Source organism: Dermacentor albipictus, chromosome 1 (genome assembly GCF_038994185.2).
Source record: "Dermacentor albipictus isolate Rhodes 1998 colony chromosome 1, USDA_Dalb.pri_finalv2, whole genome shotgun sequence".
NCBI classification, from domain to species: domain Eukaryota; kingdom Metazoa; phylum Arthropoda; class Arachnida; order Ixodida; family Ixodidae; genus Dermacentor; species Dermacentor albipictus.
In genome coordinates this window covers 457,262,189-457,274,274 of record NC_091821.1, presented here as the reverse complement: position 1 = coordinate 457,274,274, position 12,086 = coordinate 457,262,189, and the positions used below count along the sequence as shown (strand labels likewise).

Below are 12,086 nucleotides of genomic sequence, written 5' to 3'. Positions count from 1 at the left end.
CGGATTTGGTGTGAGGGGAAAAGGCGGTTGGCGGTACTTAAGAGAGCGGCGGTGGCGCGCGGATGGAGGGGCTTTATTCTTAGCTACCTTCACTCGAAAGTGTTGAGGTGTTAAACGTTTCCAGGGAAGTTTGTATATCTTGTACAATTTGTGTAATTTGCGTAATTTCTATAATAGCTATTCTTTCTCTTCGCAATCCACCTAATGTAATTGGTTGAGCATCCGAAATTTCTTATTCTATTTATTTGCTGTGCTTGTCTATTTGTTAGCGTTCTTGACAATTTATTTTTAATGTTGTATTGTTCTTTTATTTTTTTTAGCTCCTAATATTTATATTGTTGTTTATGAGCTTTAATTATCGCGCTTCTTACTTGGGCAATGCGGCCTGCAGCATTTCTGTAAAAAATTTATGAAATGGATATGAAGGTCATATGCTAATTTCCATGAACTTTTTTTCCGCTCACGCGTTACAAAACTAGTAGCGCTATTTGGCTGAAAAAACCTTTTTTTGCGAATGACAATATAAGCGCTTCCACAGGTGTCAAAGGCATGAAATAATGAAGATGCTGTCCTGTATCTGTGGCTCTTCTTGTGCCCTTTAACGGAAAATTTTCTTCTCAGAAAGATTTTATATAGTTGTATCCTCTAACAAGTACAATGTTTATTCATCATAAGGCTTTCCGTTTTTGGCAGACAAGTGTTTGGTATTGTAAGTCGTCATGGCAATTCCACTCAGTTGCCGGCTTAGTACCAAGAGCTGTTGGCCTTATACATCTCTGTGGAAGGTCATTGGCTGCAAAAAATGAGAAAGAATAAGTGGTACAAAGCACATGAGTAAGAGCCTATCTGATAAACATTTCACTGCGTGATGAACCACATAAAAATCGTGAAATTTTCCATATCAAAAGAAAAAAAATAGTGCGGGAAATATTCGAGGCAATTCATAGTAGTATGCTGGCCCAGGCGGTGCAACATTTCATAAATGTCAGGGCTTTAACGGTACAGGTGCAGAACGAAACGTCTTTCTTCACCTCTGCCGTTAAACTGCTCCTAATTTTACGATATTTAGCGACAGCTGTTTTCCTTCCCCTTCATGATTTCTCTTCGACTCCAAATCCCTGTCCTGCCTAATTTGGTATTCCTTTTCCTTCTTTTGTCGAGGCGTTTATTATGGAGAGAGCGTTAACCAGAAGTGATACAGCTATAGTTAACGCATAGTGATACAGCTGTAGCACAAAGCGGCTTCCACTCGTGCCGGTCCAGCTGGTTAAGCTGTTCCATTGAGCGCAAGGCTGATTTAATGGATTTCTTGGCAATCCTCTTCATAGCTATCAGCCCCGGGGCAAACGCGGACCCAGCCTGACAATTTACGATATGCAGACGAGCACATATAATAGTACACCAAGCGGCGCATGGGAACAACGGCCCGTTCACAGTAGAGCGTTTAGAATGTCGACGTAACTAGCTTTATGATATATTGAATGTATGAATGTGTGGTTTTTAGCAGCGGAATGGTCACATATGGCCAAAGCGCGTCATGCCAGAGTTAGTGGCTTACCGGTGGAGTGATCGGTTCTATGAAGTTGATGCCACGTGGTTGTAAATGGGCCTAAAACTAGTCGCTGTAAAGTGCATAAAATCCACGTGTAATAAGATTATGGCGATAAGTTATGACGGGTACTATGAGCCTTCAAGTTCATTGCGAAAAGTGATACGACATGACAGATGCAAAGATTGGCCACAGAACTAGTGCCTCACCATAGCGCTCGAAACACAAGGGCCTGGAGGCACGTGCTGCACAATACTGCTATCGCAGCGGCATCCTCTGAAGAGGGGAAGCGCTACGAATCTGTAGGACTAATAAGATGTAGGGTAACATCATTCGAGAAACCGACGAATGCTTTGCTGCTAAAAAGCGGTTCTTTAGCAAGGAACATAGCCGGGCGAAAAGGGACACAGCAGTTGTATGCCAGAGGAAAATATTTCTTTCTCTCAGCAATAGTACATGGGATTTTGCCGTAAATATACTAGCTTCGTGGTTTTAAAGCGCAACCGTGGTAGGGAAACGGAAGGCGATATAAGCATGCGTGGCCATGAAACGCACACGACAAACTGCCTTACAATATTTAGACTTGAGGGGAAGCTTCGTTAACAAACTATAACACGGCAATCACCACTCGAATATAATTATAACCCTAATAATAACTGTAAATATTCATCTCATCTATAGGATCTAAAGCGCGCGCTGTTGCTTTCTCTCTGCGTGTAGTAGTTAAGAGAGCCAGTTTAAGGGCGGAGAAAAGGGAAGGAAAGGAAAGTCTCTGAAGCAAACTTGCAGCGCCGTGGTTTTAAAGCACAACCGTGGTAGAGAGACGGAAGGCGATATAAGCGTGCGTGGCCATGATACGCACACGACTGTCGCGGACGTCATCAGTCCCTTTCCACATAAGTATGAGGCTCGGAGCAGGAGCTATGGCGCTTGAAAGTAACCTGTGGCTTGACGAACCAACCGACTGAGCTACCTTTCCGGGCAACATTGGAGGGTCACGAGTTCAAATCACATGTTATGTTCCTTTTCTTTCCCCTTTGTTTTCTTTGTTTTCTTTCTTTTTAATGTCTTTTCCTTCATTTTATCACTGTACGGAAACCCTCCTAAAAAATATATGTATATCCTCAATTATGTATGGCCACACATGTGCAGGTCATAAATACCAGGTTCTCTAGCCGAGTGCCATCCCTACGGTATAGCTGTGCTCAGATTGGTCCACCTTGACTGATCAAATAGGGCACCACTGTAGGTTAAATGAGGCGTACAACTCCTGCGGGACCCGCCCTGGTTGCTCAGTGGTTATGGTGTTAGACTGCTGAGCACGAGGTCGCGCCATTGGACCCCGGCCACGGCGGCCGCATTTCGATGGGGGCGAAATGCGAAAACAGCCGTGTACTTAGAATTAGGTGCACGTTAAAGAACCCCAAGTGGTCGAAATTTTCGGAGTCCTCCACTACGGCGTGCACAATCAGAAAGTGGTTTTGCCACGTAAAACCCCATAATTTAATTTTTAATTTAACTCCTGCTGGGACGGTAGAGTATCCGTCTCCAGTGCAAGAGGACCGTGATTCAAATCCCGGTGCCGCGCAATTCTCTACCGGAAATACAAAAAAAACCGTGTGTTGACAAAATTGCACAAACAGGCCTCGAGTGCGGCCTGATCCCGGTGACCAGAACCGGTAACGCACTCTCTCACCAGAGCAGTATTGGCCACCCTGGTGCAGTACCTGGCCACAACCTCCTATATGAATACAACAATCGAACCCCGGCCCTCAGTCACCAGCAGCCGCGAAGCAACTGACCACGGCGGCGGTCAGATCTGTGACGCTGCAAAGGGTGTTAAGAATACCTGGCTCCGGACAGGCCGCCATTGGAATCTGAACATGGAAACGTTTAACGTTAGATCGCTATCTAGTGAGGCGAGTCTAGCAGTGTTATTGGAGGAATTAGAGGGTAGTAAATGGGATATAATAGGGCTCAGTGAGGTTAGGAGGACAAAAGAAGCATATACAGTGCTAAAAAGCGGGCATGTACTGTATTACCGTGGCTTAGCGGAGAGACGAGAACTATGAGTCGGATTCCTGATTAATAAGAAAATAGCTGGTAACATACAGGAATTCTATAGCATTAACGAGAGAGCGGCAGGTCTTGTGAAACTTAATAAGAGGTACTAATTGAAGATGGTACAAGTCTATGCCCCTACATGCAGTCATGATGACCAGGAAGTCAAAAGCTTTTATGAAGACGTGGAATCGGCGATGGGTAAAGTCAATAGAAAATACAGTATACTGATGGGTGACTTCAATGCCAGTGTAGGCAAGAAGCAGGCTGGAGACAAGTCAGTGGGGGAATATGGCATAGGCTCTAGGAATAGCAGAGGAGAATTATTAGTAGAGTTTGCAGAACAGAATAATATGCGGATAATGAATACCTTTTTCCGCAAGCGGGTTAGTCGAAAGTGGACGTGGAGGAGCCCAAATGGTGAGACTAGAAATGAAATCGACTTCATACTCTGCGCGAACCCTGGCATCATACAATATGTGGACGTGCTCGGCAAGGTACGCTGCAGTGACCATAGGATGGTAAGAACTCGAATTAGCCTAGACTTGAGGAAGGAACGGAAGAAACTGGTACGCAAGAAGCCAATCAATGAGTTAGCGGTAAGAGTGAAACTAGAGGAATTGCGGATGAAGCTAGAGAACAGGTATTCGGGTTTAACTCAGGAAAAGGACATTAGTGTTGAAGCAATGAACGACAATCTCATGGGCATCATTAAGGAGTGCGCAATAGAAGTCGGTGGTAACGCCGTTAGACGGGAAACCAGTAAGCTATCGCAGGAGACGAAAGATCTGATCACGAAACGCCAATGTATGAAAGCATCTAACCCTACAGCAAGAATAGAACTGCCAGAACTTTCTAAGTTAATCAACAAGCGTAAGACAGCGGACATCAGGAACTATCATATGGATAGGATTGAACAGGCTCTCAGGAACGGAGGAAGCCTAAAAACAGTGAAGAAGAAACTAGGAATAGGCAAGAATCAGATGTGTGCGTTAAGAGATAAAGCCGGCAATATCGTTACTAATATGGATGAGATAGTTCAAGTGGCTGAGGAGTTCTATAGAGATTTATACAGCACCAGTGGCACCCACGACGATAGCGGAAGATAGAATAGCCTAGAGGAATTCGAAATCCCACAGGTAACGCCAGAAGAAGTAAAGAAAGCCTTAGGAGCTATGCAAAGGGGGAAGGCAGCTGGGGAAGATCAGGCAACAGCAGATTTGTTGAAAGATGGTGGTCAGATTGTTCTAGAGAAACTGGCCACCCTGTATACCCAATGCCTCAACCTGGAGCGTACCGGAAGCTTGGAAGAACGCTAACATAATCCTAATCCATAAGAAAGGGGACGCCAAAGACTTGAAAAATTATAGACCGATCAGCTTACTGTCCGTTGCCTACAAAGTATTTACTAAGGTAATCGCAAACAGAATCAGGAACACCTTAGGCTTCTGTCAACCAAAGGACCAGGCAGGATTCCGTAAACGCTACTCAACAATAGACCATATTCACACTATCAATCAAGTGATAGAGAAATGTGCAGAATATAACCAACCCTTATATATAGCTTTCATTTTTAACGAGAAAGCGTTTGATTCAGTCGAAACCTCAGCAGTCATGGAGGCATTGCGGAATCACGGTGTAGATGAGCCATATGTAAAAATACTGGAAGGTATCTATAGCGGCTCCACAGCCACCGTAGTCCTCCACAAAGAAAGCAACAAAAGCCCTATAAAGAAAGGCGTCAGACAGGGAGATACGATATCTCCAATGCTATGCACAGCATGGTTACAGCAGGTATTCAGAGGCCTGGAGTGGGAAGAATTGGGGATAAAAGTTGATGGAGAATACCTTAGCAACTTGCGATTCGCTGATGATATTGCTTTGCTTAGTAACTCAGGAGACCAATTGCAATGCATGCTCACTGACCTGGAGAGGCAAAGCAGGAGGGTGGGTATGAAAATTATTCTGCAGAAAACTAAAGTATTGTTTAACAGTCTCGGAAGAGAACAGCAGTTTACGATAGGTAGCGAAGCACTGGAAGTGGTAAGGGAATACATCTACTTAGGGCAGGTAGTGACCACGGATCCGGATCATGAGACCGAAATAACCAGAAGAATAAGAATGGGCTCGGGTGCGTTTGGCAGGCATTCTCAAATCATGAACATCAGGTTGCCACTATCCCTCAAAAGGAAAGTGTATAACATCTGTGTGTTACCAGTACTCACATATGGGGCAGAAACCTGGAGGCTTACGAAAAGGGTTCTGCTGAAATTGAGGATGACGCAACGAGCTATGGAAAGAAGAATGGTGGGTGTAACGTTAAAGGATAAGAAAAGAGCAGATTGGGTGAGGTAACAAACGCGGGTAAACGACATCTTAGTTGAAATCAAGAAAAAGAAATGAGCATGGGCCGGACATGTAATGAGGAGGGACGATAACCGATGGTCACTAAGGGTTACGGAGTGGATTCCAAGGGAAGGGAAGCGTAGCAGGGGGCGGCAGAAAGTTAGGTGGGCGGATGACATTAAGACGTTTGTAGGGACAACATGGCCACAATTAGGACATGACCGGGGTAGTTGGAGAAGTATGGGAGAGGCCTTTGCCCTGCAGTGGGCGTAACTAGGTTGATGATGATGATGATGACACTAGTTTCCGTGTGCAGTGCACCGGATTCCAAGAAAGATGGCTCTATGGCTGCGTAAGACAGCCCTGCATGTGACTTGGAAGCGTCTGTGTAAAACTTAGTGCAAGAGCACTTATACTGGAGTTATGGAAATGGATTTTAATATGTACCTGTTGTACATGTGTAGTGGCCTGTACAAACGATGTTTCACAGTATATGGTCTGCAAGTGCCAGGCGGGAACAGTTTGGCTTGAATCATGGGACAATGCTCAAGAACAGGAACACCCATTTCCTCCATGAGGTTCCCCACATGCAAACCGAACTGCTTACTCACTGCAGGTCGGTTATGGAAAAGCGTAGCAGTGGCGATATCGTTTATGGTTGAATAAATCGGATGTTGAATGTTCACTTGTTCTCCCATAAAATATGTGAAACTGCTGTCTCACCGCTGCAAATGAAATGGCCAATTATTTGATTCTACACTCTGCATTGGAGTTGTCCTGAAAGCACAGGTTGCGACATGTACACGCAGATGGCGGAGGGGCTAGGATTTTGAATACACTTGGTGGCGCAGAATTATAACTTATAGCTCCGTAATCACGGCGGCAATAAATGGGATGCAATAGGATTCAGTGAGGTGAGGATGACAAATGAACCACATACAGTGCTAAAAAGCGGGCGCCTCCTGTGCTACCGAGGCTTAGCGCAGAGACGGTAACTAGGAGTCGGATTCCTGATTAATAAGGATACAAAGAAGAATGATGGGTGTAACGTTAAGGGATAAGAAAATAGCAGATTGGGGGAGGGAAGTAATGCGTGTTAATGACATTTCAATTGAAATAAAGAAAAATATGGGCATGGGCAGGACATGTAATGAGGAGGGAAGATAACCGTTCGTCATTAAGGGTTACGGACTGGATTCCAAGGGAAGGGTATGCGTGGCAGGAGGCGGCAGAAAGTTAGGTGGGCGGATGAGATTATTAAATTTGCAGGGACAACATGGCCACAATTAGCACATGACCGGGTAGTTGGGGAAGTATGGAAGAGGCCTTTGCTCTGCAGTGGGCGTAACCAGGTTGATGATGATGGTGATGACGACGACGATGATGCTGAATCACGGTTGGAGTGGACAAGACTGTTTATAAGTTCAGGAGGCACTTTTCATCAGTACCCCCTGTAGTGCATGACAGAATCTTTAGATGGTTCATTATTTTCAGATATTTTATTTTGAGATTTTGAATATGAGAATTAAGCTTGAGCATATAGTATAAAGGTGATTCACAGGAATTGATGTTGTCTGCTCATAAAAAGTTGGTCTCCCTTGTACCTAATACGAGGCAGTGGGGCTACCTCTCTTTTCTTTGAGAAGAGTACGCAGGTACTTCTTTGGGTGTTTATTTTGAAGCTGTTCTCGTCAAACGGCGTATGTCTTCTCGCTCTTGTGAACCTGCAAGCTGCTGGGGTTGGAAGTTAGCGTTGCTGAGCTTGCATATGCAGCTTAAGGGTGAAGCAGGAGTGTTTTCGGCTTTAATTTGATAAATGTTGGCTGTGAACTCCGACAAAAATACGAGCTGATGAACTTCATGTGGGCTTTAGGTTGTGCGGGTGGACGCGAAGGTTATAGGTACGGGCTTGAGATCAGTGAAAATAACGGAGGGTCGGCCATTGAAGAAATACAGAACGTGCTTCACTTTAGGGTAAGCGGCAAGTAGTTCACGAGCTCATGTCGCGATGCACTGTGGCGTTCTTCCGTAGAGCTTAGTTTCTGTATAAAAAACCAAGTGGTCACCACTGCCCACTGAGGGACGGCTGTAAAACATCCCCGATGGTGCGTGCCGAGATATCTACCGTGACGCTTGAGGGAGGAGGCGTCATGCTCCGGGTGCACAACTACAGGCGCTGACGAGATGGCCTCCTTGATAACAATCAAGGCATTATTGGTGGCGGCGAACCAAGCAAGCGAAGCGGAAGTTGGCTTGATTTTCTGAAGTAGCATCTCGAGAGGTTGGGCGATGGCGCACATTGAGGTATGAAACGTCTGTAGTGATTCACGAGAACCAAAAAGAGGCGTAGTTGGCATGGCGGTTATGGGCATGCTAATTCAGTAAATACTGCTTCTTTGGGTCAACACAGTGACGCAAAACACCAATAATGAAACGCCCTGTACGTATTCGGTGACATTGCTGATCAGGCCATGCTTGTTGAAACGCGCGATGAGGAGGTGGTGATGTCGAAAGTGTTTGAAAAGCGAGGCACCGGCGACCAAGATATTGTCCGCACAAACACGAACGGCCAGCCTCTGCGGAAGACAACAAGGAAACGTTAAAATTGTTGCGTGATTTTTCTAAGGCCGGAGGGCTTGCAGGTGAATTTCAATAGCCACAATAGGGTGACAGTGGTGGTCTTAGGAACGTTGACCGCAGCAACAAGAATTTGGTAGTATGCTATCTCGAGGCCGAGGTTAAAGAACATCGTGCATCCACGTAAGTGCTTCGTAGTCTTCGATATTGGGTAGGGGGGTAAAGGTTTGGAACAGTTGCCATATTTAAGGCGCAGTAATCAAGACAGGGCCGCCAGTCCCCACTTTTTTTTAACCATTGCCGACGTCATGCTTCACAGGCTTGCTGCGATATGGTGCAGCGGCGACAGAGGAAAACTCTCGGCAAAAACCCTCGTGCGGTATTGGAACTGGCATACGGAGAGCGCGAACGAATGGTTAGAGGTGAGGACAACTACCCGTGCCTTTCAGGCTTGTGCCAGATTCGTGGATTTTCATATAGGTCATGTCAGGTCAGCCAGAAGGGAGAAGTGGGAAAGGAAATCTACTCCGAGTCTAGCGTGGCTGACAGCGGCGATGCAAAAATTGATATGGATTAATCCGCGCTGACCAAGACATAAAAGCAGAAATTTGCATCGGTAAACAGCAAGGCTCGTAGCAATAACCGTACAAATGTGACAGATGGAGGAAACAATGCGGTAGATCACCTGTGCGGGCAATTCACGGACATAGACGCCTTCATCTACAGAAAGCTTCACTGGGCTGGTAGTGTCCGTGATGTAAAAGAGATGGCTTAGGTGAAAGAAGAATCACTCGTCGACATTTCTGGTCCCTGACACCATTTTCCAACCAGGCACACAGGCGAGGGCAGCGTTCTGCGGCAGCACCAAAAGGCTCATGGCACCAACAAGAGTGATTGCCGTGTTGTTGGCTGGGCGAGCGGTGCGGGTAGGGGGATCTAGTGAGGGAGTGGCGAGTGAAGAATCGCCTGGAGGTTCCAGAGCACAATTCACAGTCACCAGTTAGATGGGTTTGGGGAGCATGAAAAAAAAAACAGTTGCAGTGACGTTCAACTTTGTGAACGGGGGTTGAGCGCAAGCATATGAGTGCTATTCCCTTCTGGTGCATTGCGCGCAGAATCTTTTAAACATGCTTTCATATTGTGTCTATGTGGTGGTTGGTTCAAGGGTTATTTTAAAATTTGGATATTTGATTTCCGTTTTTCGATTTTATAGAGTGTAAACTGCCATTAGGAAAGATGGTAAGGCACTGTAAGGAAGTGCAGTCTTTATTATATCAAGCAAATTGGTAATGTATTATTCACAGTAACAGGCACATATGCAGGTAGGGTGGGTGGGTGGATAGGCACGTAGGTAGGCAGATAGGTATGTAGAAAGGTAATTAGCAGATAGTTATGTAGATAGGTATAGGTATGTATGTAGGCGGTTAGGTATGTAGAAAGGTACTTAGGTAAGTATGTAGGTCGGTCGATTGGTTGGTCGGTAGGTGTAGGTAGGTAGGTAAGTTTAGTAAGCAAGCCAGCCAGCGCCCGGAAATATCGTGAAATAACTTAAGAATGCTCATTGCACTAATAATTTGTGAGAACGACGAAGACTGAGTGCATACTTCTTGTGCTGTTGCCTAAGAAAGTATGCTTTGAGAAATTTGGGATAGTCCATCTTGCGATGAATACCGACAGTAAAGCGTTTCTATTTAAATTATTACACCGATAAAACGCACTGCCATCGTCCAAAAGAGTTATGCACAATGCCCGCGTTGCAGCGAAACTTCTATTTCGCGCTTCCGCAGTACACTCAGTGCCATGTGCGGGCACGGCTGCGATGCCCGAGTGTGACCTGCGATATGCTGGCTGCACCGGCGCGCGCGAACGCTGAGCAATGCGCATGTGGGAATCGGACTCCACTGTCGCGCTTCTACCCGCCGAGGTTGTTCAGTGGTTATGGTGCTGGGCTGCTGAGCACCAGGCCATGCGATCGAATCCCGGCCACAACGGCTGCATTTAGGTGGGGACGAATGTACCCGTGTACTTGGATTTAGGTCACGTTAAAGAACCCCAGGTGGCCTAAACATCCGAGGTTCCGGGCCTAAACATCCGGGCTAAACACATTGCGATTTGCTGCAGAGAGGCTTGATAACACCTTACACATTTTAAACAACAGATTGTTTTGCGGGCTACTGGCACATAAAAGTAAGAAAAAAATGTTTTATGCTTAATGCTAGCGCGGTAGCAATTAAAGTGCCAGCACTAATGCCCGAACAGCTTCGTCGTCTGTGCCACGTTCATTCTTTTTAGGTATGAGCGTTTTTCCCTCTCTTTAACCGGGACAGCTAAAATGGTTAGAAAGAGGAGTTGGCCGGAAATAATAATCATGTTAACCTCCATGTCTTCTCTTTCTCTCTTTCTCTCCGTGCGTACGGGCTTGTTTGTGATACCAAAAATAGTTACTACTGGTGTAAATGCGAGAATAAATTGGGTTCAACGAGGGGCCCGATTTTCATTAATTGTATCATGAGAAGCCAGCAAATAAAAGCACAAAAAAACTCTGCATTATGCATGCGATCGCACGCGTAATGTGAAGACGTGGGATCGTTCTCCACCTGCGGCAAGTTGTTTTTTCATCCACTTTTATTGCCAATAATTTATCACTTATATAATCCAATAAGTAAGTAGAAGCAATGTCCCCTATGTTTTCAATGGTGTCTTTGTTTGTCGGTTTCTCTTGATATATTGGTGTAAATAGTGTGATAAAAACAAGCTTCCATAGTGCGTGTGCACCTCAAGTGAGGCATTCGACTATGTGCGAATAAATGTCATTGCTGTAAGTACACTGTACTCGAAGCAGTCTTACAGTGTTTGTAAGCTTCAAGCAGACGGTTAGCTTTCGTGCAATGGCATTACCGATTAATTATCCATAGAAGCTCTGTTATAGACAAGAAATCTATCTAACGAGAGACTCACTTGCGTTGCACATGAAGACACAATGACGTCGCGTGGGGAAGTATTGATCGCCATTAGAAACGAGTACTCTCTGGCACTTCTTCCTGGAGCTGTCGTAGCGATAACGCGTGATGCTGCCATTATTCACCGATGACTGGTACGGAGTGTTGCAGCTTACATGTTTTTTCGTCTCGATGTAGTCGATCACTGTAATTCAAGAAAAAACGTTGGGAGGGAACATAAATATCTTTTTGACAATATTTATGTCATTTCAGGCATATCAAATATATTGAGACACCACGAAATACGCACATGTCAAATGCTATTTTGTTTTACTTCAACAAATGCTATTGGTTCTGTATATTGTTATATATGATCTTATGTGGGCCATTCAGTCGCGCCCCCACGAAATTAGCATATTTTAGGAGTTTTTTTTTTATTACAAGGTAGGTTAATGGTACTGCATATTGTCATATAGCATCTTATGGGAGCCTTTCAGCGGCACCCTCCAGCAGATAATAATAATAATAATAATAATAATAATAATAATAATAATAATAATAATAATAATAATAACAATAATAATAATACTTTATTCCACAAAGCCACAAAAAAG

General features: G+C 44.9%; 1 long non-coding RNA gene across 1 annotated transcript in view; it reads right to left on the bottom strand.

Moving 5' to 3' along the window:
• Nucleotides 1-649: 649 nt before the first annotated feature.
• LOC139059334 (uncharacterized) overlaps nucleotides 650-12,086 on the bottom strand; it is a 79,227-nt gene continuing 67,790 nt past the window's right edge. Inside the window, exons 4-5 of the long non-coding RNA XR_011514098.1 lie at nucleotides 11,492-11,677; nucleotides 650-793 (exon numbers count right to left, since the gene is read on the bottom strand). This is a non-coding gene — a long non-coding RNA (uncharacterized lncRNA). The remainder of the gene's footprint in view (nucleotides 794-11,491; nucleotides 11,678-12,086) is intronic.